The sequence below is a fragment of the Helianthus annuus genome, chromosome 16 (genome assembly GCF_002127325.2).
Source record: "Helianthus annuus cultivar XRQ/B chromosome 16, HanXRQr2.0-SUNRISE, whole genome shotgun sequence".
In the NCBI taxonomy this organism is placed as follows: Eukaryota; Viridiplantae; Streptophyta; class Magnoliopsida; order Asterales; family Asteraceae; genus Helianthus; species Helianthus annuus.
Genome location: NC_035448.2, coordinates 39,314,660 through 39,329,907, shown reverse-complemented (window position 1 = coordinate 39,329,907; position 15,248 = coordinate 39,314,660). Strand labels below are relative to the sequence as shown.

Here is a 15,248-nt window from a genome sequence, read left to right as displayed (position 1 = left end):
GAGATGGTAGTGGTGTGAAGGGAATAAAGAGGAGGTTTCAGGCTACCTGTTTTGGACCTGGTAGCCATCGAATGGGACGAATACGGTTGAGTAGGTGGCTGGGGTATAGCCGATGACTGGGGAATAGCCGTAGGTGGCTGAGGAAAAGGAGGTGTTGACTGTAGGTGAGGGCCGTAAGGGAGGGGTGGTCTGGTCGGATCTATAATGGGTGTGTTAGGAGGGGCCGATTGAGGTGCTGGGGTTTGGTGGGGTGGGCGGTTGCGGCGAGAATATGTGTAAGGGAAGGGGGATATGGTAGTGGGCCATGGGGTGGTCGTAGGTTTGGTGACTTGAGGGCCAAGGCTGAGAAGATGATGTCGGTCCGCGGCCAGAGCCACGTCTCCAGTTGCTTCGACCCCGGCCACGGCCACGGCCACGACCGGTTCGGTGGTAGTAAGGCTGTTGGGATGGTGGGTTAAGGGAACCAGATTGGGGGTGATGGTTAGGATGCGGTTGTGGTTGTGAGTGGGACGAGTGGTTTGGAGTGGTGGTAACATGAACGGACTGGGTGGTCTTTTGGCGGGCTTCTTGTCTAATACGTTCATCTTCCAGCATGCTACGAGCAAGATCCCAATCCGCACTGCTGGCATTGATGAGAGAGGCGGTTGTGTCATATTCTGCAGGCAAGCCTCAAACAAGTTGAAGTATCAACCTTTCTTCAGTGATGAGATGGTCCACGTCTTCCAGCTGGTATGCTAAGTCTTTGAGGCGCTGACAATAGTCGTCCAAAGACGAACAAGCAGATAAAGTGAGGTTGCAAAACCTGGTTTCAAGGGCCCCCGCCCGAGCTTTCTTGTTGCTTAGGTAAAGTTTTTCGAGTTTCACCCAAGCATGTCAAGCCGTGGGGCCACTGTCGAGAACTCGGGGTAAAAGATCATCCGGTACAGTGCTGAGAATCCATTGGAGAACGAGAGCATCAAGTTCCTTCCAAGCTTTGTACTCGGCTGCGGTCTCTGCTGAGGGTTCAGTTCCATCGATGTGGTCAGTAAATTGATAGGCCACAACATGGAATCGAAACAGCTTAACCCAAGAAGTATACGTGACCTTGACGCCATCAAGGGTACGTATCTTTGACTGCACGTTGGTGACCGAGTAGGCTGGGTGCAGCTGTTTGAGTGGTTTATCAGAGCCAGAAAACTCAGGCTCATCTTTCTTTTCGTCCCTAGACATAGTGTGAGGAGGCTAGGGTTTTCAGCGTAGACAAAGGCTGTCGAAACAGCTGGAAAAAAAAAGAAACAAGGAAGGTGGGAAGAGGGTATGCAGAACCTAGGGCTCTGATACCATAAAAGTGGTTGTAATTTGTATTTACTGAATGAATAGAATTGAAACAATGGATCCCTTTATATAGTGATTGAACCCTAGCCTAAATAAGGAAACGATAATCAAAACTAAATACAATACAATCAACAATACATGGAAATAATCCCCTGCTGTATAATGTTCGGCTAATATTAAGGAGTACCAACAATGACTTGTTGTTCGATGCAAATGTTGACCATCCAGCTGTCATATGACCGTTTGCATTGAATAAAAAAATTATTTTATTTATTTACCTTATAAATAACCACCCCTATTCTTTGATATTACTCAAGTTTTATGCAATTCTCATTCACATCTTATACCATTTTTACCGCCCGACGATTTCGAAGACGATTTTTTGTTAACCGATAGTAGCTCAAGATCTATCGTACCTCAAGTAGGAAGACGAGGAGTAGTTTGCTTTTTTATTTCTTTTTTTAATTATGTGTTTTTTTTTTAATTTTATTAGTTTTTTAATTCTTGTTTTTGTTTTAATGAAATTTAACTTTTACTTAGCATTTGAATGATTACGATTTAAAAAAATAGTTTATGGCTAGGGTTTGCATTTAATTTACATAACATTAATTAGTAATTTTTCTTTACATGATCATGTTATACATCATGTTTTGAGGGTTTTTCAAAAAAAAAAAAAAAAAAGTTTGATTTTTTACTTTTAATACACACTTTTCATCTTTTATAATTTTAACCTGATATAATTTTTTTATTTATTATACTTTTAATCAAAGCTTTTCATTATTTTCAATTTAACCTCACAACTTTTTACTTTCAACTTTGGTCCCCTATACTTTTTTATCTTTTGCAAATTTTCGTTTTATGTTTGGTTCTATATTGTGCGAGTTAACACGACGCAATGTGCATGTGCGGTTCAACATTTTTACGTTTTACTTTACGCTTCATTCAAAATTTTGCGAGTTAACGCGGCACACTGTGCATGTGTGGTTCAACGTTTTTATGTCTATTTTCCGTTTGATAGGTTCGGTGCAACGCGCGGGTCCTAGAATGACTTAGTTTTTCTTTTCTATATATTTTTACGTTTTGGTCTAATTTCTTCGCATAAACACGCCCCAACTTCATTTAGTAGTCGTTGGCGATGGTGTGGCATTGGTGCTATTTGGCACCGTTTAACGCCCCCGTCGCAACAGTTGGGGAGGGGGGTTAATTCTAGGGTGTGGTATATGGATATGGTTTGTTAATATCATGTATGTATGTGTGCTTTCGTTAATGAGTGTTTTCACTTTTCACTTATGGGTTTTTATAGTTGGCGGTAATTCCCGACTCATCACAAGCGGACAATGGAAATGGTAGCAAAGCAGACCAAGTCACAAGCTGATGAACTTAGGGGGCCAAATTTGACAAGTATGGTCATGTCTTGGCTAGAAAGTTAGGGCAAGGCAAAGATCGTTGCGGATGCCTTGAGTCGGAAGGAACGAGTCAGGACTTTGTGTATTCGTGCGTTAGGATCAACGGTTCAAACGAGCCTCACAACTCGAATTCGTGACGCACAATATGAAATTTGTAAACCCAAATTTATTAAGGAGGAATCTTTACGCGGTATGGAACAAAAATTGGAACCAAAGGAAGATGAAACGTTGTATTTCATGGGTTGTGTTTGGATTCCATTGTTTGGCGGTTAACGGGATTTGGTATTAGTGGAAGCCCATAAGTCTAAGTATTTGATCCATCAAGGTGTTTTTAAAGGAATTTTATTGGTAGCCTAACCTTAAAGGTGATATTGCGACCTATGTAGGAAACTGTTTGACATGTGCTAAGGTCAAGGTCGAATACCAAAAAATCGTCTGGCTTGTTACAACAACATGAAATCCTGGTTTGGAAATGGGAACAAATCTTCATGGATTTCATTGCTAAGTTACCTAGGTTGTCTAGGAAACGACATGATCTGGGTGATCTTGGGTCGGTTAACAAAGTCCGCTCATTTTCTACCAAAATGCAAAAAGGATGATATGGATAAGTTAACGACTTTGTATATCAAAGAAGTGGTGGCACGTCATGGAGTGTCAGTTTCAATAATATCGGATCGAGATGGTCGATTGGTGTCAAGGTTTTGGCGTTCATTTCAAATGGCCTTTGGATCTCATATAGATCTAAGCATGGCCTATCATCCTTAAACAAATGGTCAAAGTGAAAAGACCATCCAAACATTGGAGGACATGCTCGGTGCCTGTGTGATGGATTTTGGTGTAAATTGGGATACTCATTTACGATTTGTGGAGTTATCATATAATAATATTTATCACACAAGCTTTAAAGTCACTCGTTTAAGGCTTTGTACGGACGAAAGTTCCGACCACTGTTGTGCTGGGTGAAGGTTGGTGACAAACAATTAATTGATTTGGAATTAGTTCAAGAAACTACAGACACGATTTTTCAGATCCACGACCAGATTAAGGCACTCGGGATTGCTAGAAAAGTTACGCGGATTTTCAAAGTAAACCATTAGTTTTTGAGGTTGGAGACATGGTTGTAAAAATCCCGACTAGTCTCCGATTAGTCGCCGGTTAATCGCTAATCGGAGGTTCACTGATTAATGGCCGACTAGTCACTAGGCAGTCAATGGCAGTCCTATTCTGGCCAAATTTTGGCTAGACGTTGGCCAAATGTCAACCAAACCTTATAAATTCCTTCCAATTACTTAAAAAATGGGTCAATAAGGGGTTAACACATGTCTACTTTAGAAAACTACATATAAAAATGTGTGTGTGTATATATATAACTAAAAAATACATATAAAAATCTCGATCCAATTAATTCCGATTAATCCCTATTAATCCTAATTAATCGCTAGTCGGTACCCCACCGCCCGACTAGCGCCTAGCGATTCTTACAACACTAGTTGGAGATAAGGTTTTCTTAAAGGCCTTGCCTTGGAAGGCCGTAACAAGGTTTGGGAAGCGTGAAAAGCTTAACCCAAGATATATTAGACCATTTGAAGTTCTGGCTAAACTTGGTACCGTCACGTACAAAGTAAAACTATTTGAAGAACTTAGTAGTGTTCATGACATACTTATGATCCCTACGGGCGAGATTTGCATCGACAACAAACTCCATTTCATTGAAGAGCCGGTTGAGGTAACGGAGTGGAAAGTCCATAAGTTAAGGATTAGTCGTATCAAACTAGTTAAAGTCCGTTGGAACTCAAAGCTCGGACCTGAGTTTACATGGAAACGTGAGGATCAAATGAAAACAAAGTATCCCCATTTATTTAAGAAGACTCATGTTCAGGATGACTCAGCTTGAATTTTGGGACACAATTCTTTAAATGAGGGGAGAATGTGATAACCGACAAATTGATTGGTTAACCCGTACAACCTAATCACTGTTTGTATACTTAATTTCGTGCATTTAGACTTAATTATGTGTTAACCGAGCCCACAAAATCTAGCAATTTCCAGGAAATGCATGAGTATTTGCATTTAGTATAATCGTTATCGCCTCGTTTCATTACGATGAAACTAGTTCTAATGAGCGTTGGCGGTTACTCGGTTAACCTTTTTATACCAAAACTGTTCTGATATGGCACTATTATGTGTTCAATGTGAATAGTGGATAAAAACTTATTTGCAATAGATAAGTTATGTTTTAGTCCGTTTTAACGTCGAAAATTATAAATTGTAACCAAACAAATACTAGTATACGATCAATAAGTGACACTGATTAATATCGAGTGCAATTAGGGGATAAGATGTCATAAGGATATCAAAGTTATAATTCTCAGTTTTTATCGCGTAGTTATTCGGTATCCGAATAACTTGACAAATTAATATCCGTTTTGCACCAAATCACTAGCAAAGCAATGCCTAGGAAGCTGGTTAATGACAACTAGTGAGTTAATATTGTATTAGTGCCCTAATCACCCTGATTAGGCATAATGACCTAAATATCTAAAAGAAAACACCATTAAGATATCTTATTTTCAACAAAATCTAACCAAACCAACCTCTCACTTTACTTGTTGTTGAGCGTGGACTTGGAAGCATGGTGTGTGTTGGATCTGAGTTTCCTTTTGATTGTACTTTTGTTTGTAAAATAAGATGGAAATGAATGATTGTGCAGCGGAAATTAATATGAACACAAACTTTGTATACAATCAAATGAGAGTAATACTTTTAATCAAACATCTTTACACAAAGAACCGAATGATTGAATTTATTTCAAACACGATTACAATGATGATGTATGAATGCAAACTCCCCCTCAGCCCGAGCTCAGTAGTTTGTTCGTGCAAAGAAGACGAATGATGTGAAGAGCTAATAGAACAGTACAAAGTACTGTACTATTTATAAGCACTTGCAAACTACTGAGCATCTTTAGCTGACGTCACCATGAAAGTGACATCTAACCTCCTAACAAACTCTAACCTCTGATCTATACAGACACTGCTAGTGTTAACTACTGCTATTACATTCTATTACAAACAGACTTTAGAACAACTGCTGCAACCTTCTACAGTTGTGAACCCAGCAGCACTTATCCGGATCAGCAGTGCTTGACTCAAGGTAGTAGATTGAATCAGCAGGACTTGATTCTTCATCAGATCTTTAATTGAGCAGCAGTTATTGGTCAGCAGTTAGTGAGATCAGCAGATAGGAGGTCATCAGTTGTTGTAATCACTTTCAAGGGGAGAGATTTGTATATCAGCATCTGCTTATTCTGAATCCACTGAGCTGATCCAGTTTTGGCTTTACATTGTCTGTTCCTCTGATAGGGTTCAATCCCAACAGTGTAGTTATGACTTAGAGTGTGGTGTTATGTGTGAAAACATAAAGATAATACTAACCTTTGAACCCTTATTTCACACTTCACAAAAACTCACAATTCTCTCACTCTCTTTATCTCGTACCCATGGCCTTACCACCACCACACCACCTTCCATTTTGAAGTTTCAAAAAAGTGATCTAGAGTTTCCTAAGGGTATTTCAAGGTGATACAAGGTATTGGAATCATCAAGGAAGCTTATTCTTTCAAGTATTTGGAGCCTTTTCTCTTCTATCTTTCACAAGGATTGTCTACCCTAGCCTAGGCTTATAGTAAGCTTCTTGATCTTTTGTTTTAAGTAATGTTAAGTAGTAAAAATGCAATAGATCACCAAAGAATTTGTTAAGATACTCGATGATGATAAATGAAGCAAAATATATTTTAAGTAGATGTTGATGGATAGTGATGATCATAAGGTGTTATATGCTTGTAGAGTAGGAGTTGGCTACAAAGCCAATTTTTCCTACAAAGTGTAGGAAGCCACCACATAATGACATGGGTCAATGAGTTATTTAAATGAAAAGGGTAAGAAAGGTAATTTGATACTTATTTTATTTATGGTATATATTTAATGTAACTAACACATGAGAAATTTAAGGAAACCAAATAGCACACTGAAATCGAATTGATAATTATATTAGGATCGATTCGTTGTTTATCATTCAAGTCGGAATTCTTCTTCTTCTTCTTCTTCTTCTTCTTCTTTTTCTTATTCTAAAGCGGTTCGCTAAAAACCATGACCACTGCTATGAACACATCTAGTATCCAACATCAAGTGCAATAAAACACGATGTGTTTCATTATTTATCAGTCAGTAACTGGTTCGTTATTGTGTTTTATCACTAAAACACACTACTACAAACACATCTAGTATCCAATATCAAGTGCATTAAAACACAGTGCTATGATCAAACTTCAAAAAAACATGTTGTCTTCAACAAAATATAAATATATTGAATACATGTATATGCAGGATCTAATCACAATGAAGCTTTAACACATCAATCCTTAAAACAATATCAATGTAAAAAAAACAACACATTTACCAAGTTAGTCACTTTGTTCTTCACATTGTGTTTTATCACTAAAACACACTACTATGAACACATCTATTATCCAACATCAAGTGAAGTAAAAACACAGTACTATGATCAAACTTTAAAAAACACATTGTCTTTTACAAAACACAATGAATACATGTATACACAGGATCTAATAACAATGTAGCTTTAACATCAATCCTTAAAACAATATCAATGTAAAAAACAACACCTTTACCAACTTAGTCACTTGTTTGTCACATTGTGTTTTATCACTCAAACACACTGCTATGAACACATCTAGTATCCAACATCAAGTGCAATAAAACATAGTACTATGATCATCTCTTACGCTTGTATTTCATGCCAAATTTGTAATCTTGACCCATAATTCTAGCTAATTTTGGTATGCAAGATGGTTATCGATAGTGGGTTTTAGATAGAGATAAGGAAATGTGCGAGATTATAGGAGGTGTGTTATTTTCAGCAGTTATTCGATTGATTTAAAACACGGTAAATGACTTGACTACCCCTAGCCTGTTATAATAATTAATTAATGACACCCAAATATTACAAAAATGCCACCAACTTGATCTCAGCCTTTAAACACACCAACCGAATGGCCAGGATCGCTTCCTACACTTTGTAGGAAAAACACACTTTGCGTAAGAAGCCCACTCTGTATACATGTTTTTAACTCATGATTATGCTGAAAGTGTTTATACATGTTTACTTAAAGTATAAAGGGTGAAGGAACTTATTTGAAAAAGAAATGTTCATGAAAGTGTTCTTGGAAAAATTAGGGTTTTATAAGGGTATACATGATCATCGATCTTGTTAAAAAGTGTTGTTGAAGATGATGTTCATGATTATGTTTTAGGATTAACATGGTAGAAAATCTAAAGTTAATAAGTTTAATGGTAATGCTTGGAAAACTAGGGTTTTTATAGGTATTAAAATGAGTATATACATGTTTTTAGGCCTGTAAATGAACCAAACGGACACTAACATAGGCATGTTCGTGTTTGTTTATTTAACTTTAACCGAACAAGAACACGAACATGTAATTGAACACATTTTTTTGTTCGTGTTTATTCATTAAGAAATCGGGTTTGTTCGTGTTGGTTTATGTTCGTTCGTTTAAAGCCTAAACGAACAGTTCACAAACATAAACGAACACAAACGAACACAAATTAACGTAATTGAACAAATATAAAAAAACACAATTTGAATTAGTAAACACAAACAAACAAGTCTAATATATTACAGTTTATTCGGAAACACATCTAAATTAGGGTTTATAGATGCAAAAATTAAGTAGGGTTTTATATAAATATTAAGTAAGTGGTCAGTTACGATCTAAGAAAAAATTTTAGATTTCATTTTTTTACTAGAAAACTCAATTACTAGTAGTTATATTTATATAAATAGTTAGAAAACCTAATATTCATATAAATATAATTATTTATGTATTTACTAAAATTTAAACTAACATAAACAAATGTTTGCGAACATAAATGAACCAACGTAAACGCACGAACATTAATGAACGAACACAAGGTGTGTTCATTTTTGTTCATTTAATTAAACGAACAAAATTTTTTGTTCGTGTTCGTTCGTTTATTAAATAAACGAACACAAATGAACTTCCCGCTGAACAAGTTCACGAACAGTTCGTTTACAGACCTACATGTTTTATGTGTATATCTGTGGATATATATATATATATATATATATATATATATATATATATATATATATATATATATATATATATATATATATATTAACATGATTAAGATGGTGAAAATGGTTTTCAAATGATACGTTAACCTAATATAAGCTAAGTTTGGAAAGTACAACTTGATGATCAAAAGATCATCAAGGTTTTCGGCAAAAAAATAGTGGTTAAAACAAATATTTGATAAAAAGTAATCGAGACAAGGTTTTGTGTAGAAAACGAGTTTTCAAAACATAAGAGTATTTTTTTGTATAAAATACGTTTTTTGGCGAAAGTCGGGTTTTTAATAAAATGGCCAAGTCTTAATGTTTAAATTTTTTTTATATATTTTCACATGTATCTATTTCCGAATTATTATAAAAATATATATACCTTTGAATTGTTATAAAAACATATATTTTTGAATTGTTATAAAAACATATATTTTCGAGTTGATGTAAAAAATAGATATATTTTCAAGTTATTGTAATTATATATTTTTAGAATATATTTTTCGCATACGGGTGTTAAAGTCGTTTCGAGAAATTATTCGCGAGTCAACGATTTGAAGACGAAAATCGATTAATTGGCTAAGTGTAGAATGTTAAGAATATATATATATATATATATATATATATATATATATAAATTATTCGCAGAACACAAAATATTACGAGAACACGCAGAACACAATGAATCACCTATTTTTTCTATGCTAAAAACCTAAAAAGTAAATGAAAATGTTGCAAATGTAAGATTTATTGTTTCTTACACTAGAATTCAAAACAAAATATGAAAAATTTTCACTTTGTGTATAACCTACACATAGTAGGTTATGTGTAGGTAAATTACCAACATGTATGTAAGCTACGTGTAGGTAAAAACAATATGATTTTTTATGTATTTATAATACACATATGAATGTAAGAAACATAAAATTTAAAAGAACATGAAACTTAAATCCCAAAATTTAGTGTTTTAGAGTTGTTCTTTTTGTTCTCGCAATAGTTAGTGTTCTGTAATGATCCTCATCCTATATATATATATATAGTGGGAGACCCGCGCGTTGCGGCGGAACTTTGGCTTACCGCGACAATGATGTGGACGTGGTTGTCACACCAAGAATGCTCAATGTATACATTAAGTGGCTCATTTTGGAATGCATGTAAACATAATGATAAATGAAAAAGTCAAAGAAAACCGATATCAAGATTTTTTATAAAAGCAATCACATAAGAACAAAAAATTGATGTAAGCTATTTATAACAATGCAAAAGTGACCAATCAAAAGCTTTGAGCAGCTACTGCAACTTGTATTTGTGAATAAAATAAAAGAGCCCATTATAAAAGATGATTGGCACAACACAACTTAATTGAGCCATTAAGCAATTAGAATAGAATTTACTCATTGACTTCCTTTACATGTTTAGAACTACATTTGCTGATATAAAAGACTACCAGTAACTATGACTGACCTGCATGTATCAAAAAACATAGGAGTACCATTCAAAAAGACTCTTAAGTGGTTCTAATCTCATTTGAACACATTTTCACCTTTGTGATTCTTTGACCCATTCGATCACATTACACGTTTGTTATTGTTTAACCCATATGTGCAGCTGCATTTTATACTTTTTTTAACACGTTTACAGCCGAGTTTTATGCATATTTTTACCACGTTCGCAGCTGTGTTTTTTTCACTTTTTTTATCACATTTGCAGCTGTCTTACGTCTCTTTTTACCACATCTTCAGCTGCATTATATGCCTCTTTTTATAACATTTCTAGCCGCCTTTTATACCCTTTACGGTCAGATGTAGCGCTTCGAATTTTTACCTTTTTATCACACTTACAGCAGTGATTCATAGGTGTAGATTCATACTGTTGTGATTCATCATATATAATTTTATCTTGCTCCCTTCTCACCAACTCATTACAGCTATACAAGTTGAGATGATTAAAACTATCAATACTTCACACATAAAAAACAAAAACATAACAATAACTTACATCCTATTCTCGCTTTCTCAGAAAACCGTTGTTTGTTCAGCCATCCTTCTAATGATCCGCAAACCCCAGACCCCAAACTATACACCCAAAACTCCCTGCCGTTTTCCCATACCACAGCCACTTCTCCATTGAACCAGCTTGGTGCTTTTTCCCGAACCAGTTTCTCCAATCAATTACCTGCACCATGAACCAGTTTCTCCAATCAATACCATTGTCTAGCGTTAATGTGACTTCCGTTATTAAAAAAAAAAATCCGTTACAATTATTTTCATTATTATAAAAAATCCATTACAATTATTTTCATTATTGAATCAGATTTCTCCATTGACATTCGACGTCTAGAAATTACACCAATTTCCAACCATAAAATTACAGAAGCTGAAATGTGTGCAGAAATAATGTTACACTATCTTCAGACAGGCAAAATAAAAAAAAACGTAAAAGGAAACAAATGAGCAGTATAGGTCGCAAGTCGCCCAAAGCGTTAATGCATAAAACCTCCTAAAACAATTTATTAATAAAATTACTACTGAAATCTTTTGTAATCAAACTGATAGTAAGTAAAAAATGTAGCAAATCCAATCTACCCGTTAGTTAAAACGTAACCATTTTTCACCTCTGGTAAGAATTACATACCTTGACCACCTAAGTTCATCTTCTATCAACTTCCCAAACCTTCATTTTATTTGTTCATATTTGCTCCCCATTTGATAAATATACCCTTACAAGTTCTCTCCTATAATGATGGTCTAGGCAACGAAAAGGACGATCCACTCTCTCCCTACAAAACAAATTAGCACATATTGGTATTTTTCACCATAAATGTTTTCAAATGCCCTTCCCTAAACAAAACCCTAAACCTAGAATTCAACTCCTCTGTATCAAAAGGTACCACCAAATTCTTTACAGGCCGCGGCATAAACAACAATCCTCTGTCTAATAAAACCTCCCTCAGTTACACAACATGCCTGTTTCTAAAGGAAAAACCCCCATTTCAAGAAAATCCAAAAACATCAAAATCCACATAAAAACATGAATTCTCAACAGTAATAAAGCTACAAATTCGAGCAAATTCAAGGGAAGGGAGAAGAGAACACACCCCAACCTTCTATCGCCGCCGTTGAGTAGCACGACCACCAAAGTCGTTGGTTTTCTATCTCTTTCGCAGCTTTTAAGAGTCGCCGCGCATTGCAGCAGAGTTGACAATACGCGACGGGATTAGCTAGGGTAGCCAAGAACCTACAAAGATGAGAATATGATTTGAGGAACCATACACATAATAGAACAATTATAAAAATATCCTTTTATATGTAATTAAATTCTTTTCATTTTTTTAAAGATTTTTAGATTTAATAGATTTTCAGCTGATGCATTAGATCAATTTAAAGAAGTGAGTTTGCTACCATAAGCCAACTTCATTGGGAGGTGCACCAATATTTGATATCAATTGTAGCATCTCTAAAAGCTCCTATAATAGCTTTTTTCACATATTTAGGACCACAAACGATTATTGTGCAATGCAATAATATCTAATATCTAGAAGTAACACTCTACCTTGGTAAGAGCAACATAAGGAAAATTAATCCCGATTAGGTATCCAACGATTATTCCCGCAGTTGCAGATATAATAAGTCTCGCACCGTCGCATTGCTTCTTCTTCTTCACATGTCCACTATGTGAAAAAAGAAAAAAGAAGTAGATACTTAACATAGTATGATCCAATATACAGAAACAACCCAATAAGATTTGATCATATTGTTACAGCAGGAAGAAATCCCAATTTCAAAGGCGTAAGCAGTTGCATGAACTATTGTTACAGCAGGATTAATGGGAGCATGTTGGCTCCTTCGTATCTGGAAAGAAAAAGCTTTATTGTTGCAAGTTTTAGTACTAAATACTAAAATCAAACTCCAAAAAAGACAAAGACAACAGAGACTACAAACCTCATCTATATAACCAAAATGAATAAGCACCTACAAAATGGAAAAAAGATACATGCTCAATGGAATCAATGCTTAAACAGAGCTAACGAAGATTAGCAATACTGATATGTCATCTTTCTTATTTGTGCCTCATCTACATGGTAATCTGAACACATGACTTAACCACATAGATTATAATAGAAAACAACAAGATAGAACACAATTCCAATTCGAACTAAAAAGCTTATGCTTCCGATATCAAAAATATTGAGTGATACCTATATAATCGCTTGCCATCCCACATATTCAATAGTTATATAGGCATTTGAATGAATACATATTAAAGATATACATCATTCAAAAAAAAAAAAAATAAAGCCACATTTTATCTTTTGCAATCATGTTATGGACAATTTACCCTGAAAAAAAGAAGATACAACATTTTGTTAGTAGATTCCTAGTATATCGCACATAATCCGTCTCAAGAGAGTCGACTTCTGATCAATTCCACATATAATAAACAAACTTGCTAAAAACTGAAAAACTATAAGAAGAGTTAGTAAATAAAAAACCAAAGACAAGCGACGCAAGTACATCATCAATGCTTGCAAGTGTAATCCATGGCTGCAAAAGAAGAAGAACGATTGAATAAACCAATTTCATAAACCTAACAAAAAAATATATGAAGGAGAGAAGATTTACAAGTAAACTGATGTAACAGTAGGGGTTGATTTCGGAAAACCAACGTGATAGCTGCAATTTGGGGCTTTTTCTCATACTGTAGTCTGCTTCTCCGATCAAGTTCTCTTAGCCCTAATCTCACCGCTCAATTTTCGATCAGAAAAGGCAATAACGATCTCTTGTATGTCAATCGATTCTGCTGGAATTGCAATGAAGATGAAAATTGAATGAACAGTGTGAGATTTGTAACTCTGAGCATAACTAAATAAGGAAACGGAAGGAAGATGAAGAAGAAGGTGGCCGGTTGGTAGCCTCAATGATGAGACCTAATTGATTGAATTGGTAATTGCAGCGACGCTTTAAGTCATCCTAGCATTGTTGTTCAGTTGTAGACGACGTAATACATTGAATTGGGGGGCAAAATTGGAAGAAGGGGATGAAATAACAGGGAAGAAGGCATGACTCTTCCTCTGCCATCTTAAAAAATAGGTGTTAACTTACCTTTGTGTCCATTGGGAATGTATTATATAGTTATATAGATATATAGATATATATATATATATAAGTGTAGTTATATATTTTAACACACTTAGTGGATACAAACTAGTATGTAGTACATATGTATGTGTGTGTATATATATGTATTACGTAATACGTGCTCATTGATTGAAAAACTGTATATATACGTATACATATACACAAAAGATAAGCAAAACGTTCGTGACAATGAATAGGTTTTCGGCAAATAAACATAAATAAAATTAAAGATATTATTTTCGGCAACCTATCGAACATAGAAAATGTATTTATGATGATTAAATAAGTATACTTTTGTCGTGATCGACTTACCGGTTTTGTGAAACGATGTTTCACTAGATAAATATAATATATTTTACATAAAATATTTTTATTAATTGGATAATGCGCTGACACGGGTTTTATACAAGGGGCTAGGCCCTGAATATTTTATAAACACGTGTATATATATGTATATGAGTGATAATATACATGTATAATCATTCTGATAATCACCCACCAGTGTGTCGTAACATACAAACGTTTGAAACAGATGACATATTAAGTCTTAACAAACTCGTGAAAGACTTGTAGAGGAAACATATATTTAGAACTGAGTGTCTTATTGAATTAGGACACTTGTAGGTCAGGAATATATATATATATATATATGTATGTATGTATGTATGTATATGGGAAGGATCCACTATAAAGTAGATTTTGCATAAGTAGCCTAAGAAGGATTGTGATGATGACATGTGGCACTCCTAATAAGTAGGAATGAAGGGCATTTTGGTCCTTATAAATAGTAATGAAAATGACATGTGGCACCCCTTTGTTTTTTTAAAATACAACAAAAAAATATAGCACAAAAAATGTAGTACAAAAAAAGATAGCACAAAAAAATCTAGTACAAAAAAATATAGCACAAAAATGTAGTACAAAAAAATATAGCACAAAAAAATCTAGTACAAAAAAATATAGCACGAAAAATTTCAGCAAAAAAATATAGTACAAAAAAATTTAGAAAAAAAATTAAGACAAAAAAATCCAGCACAAAAAATTTAGCACAAAAATATAGTAAAAAATTCAGCACAAAAAATGTTATACAACATAGAAATACAACACATTTTAGTGGGTTTTTTTTAGTCTTCATATTTTATATAGAAATATGGTACTCAAATTAAAGATTAAAAGACGCTCAATTTTACGGTGAAATTTTTATGAA

General features: G+C 34.7%; 1 long non-coding RNA gene across 7 annotated transcripts; it reads right to left on the bottom strand.

Annotated features, from left to right (window-relative positions):
• Positions 1-10,276: 10,276 nt before the first annotated feature.
• Positions 10,277-14,015, bottom strand: LOC110916774. 7 transcript variants are annotated; one of them, XR_002579990.2, is made up of 6 exons: positions 13,526-14,015; positions 12,456-13,447; positions 12,001-12,140; positions 11,538-11,682; positions 10,902-11,078; positions 10,277-10,830 (listed from the first exon to the last, which is right to left on the bottom strand). It is a non-coding gene; the product is annotated as an uncharacterized LOC110916774 (long non-coding RNA). The 7 variants fall into 7 exon arrangements; XR_004883777.1 differs by having other exon boundaries at positions 10,277-11,078; positions 12,456-12,573; positions 12,664-13,447; XR_002579986.2 differs by having other exon boundaries at positions 10,277-11,078; positions 12,456-12,754; positions 12,845-13,447.
• Between the last annotated feature and the right edge of the window lie 1,233 nt (positions 14,016-15,248).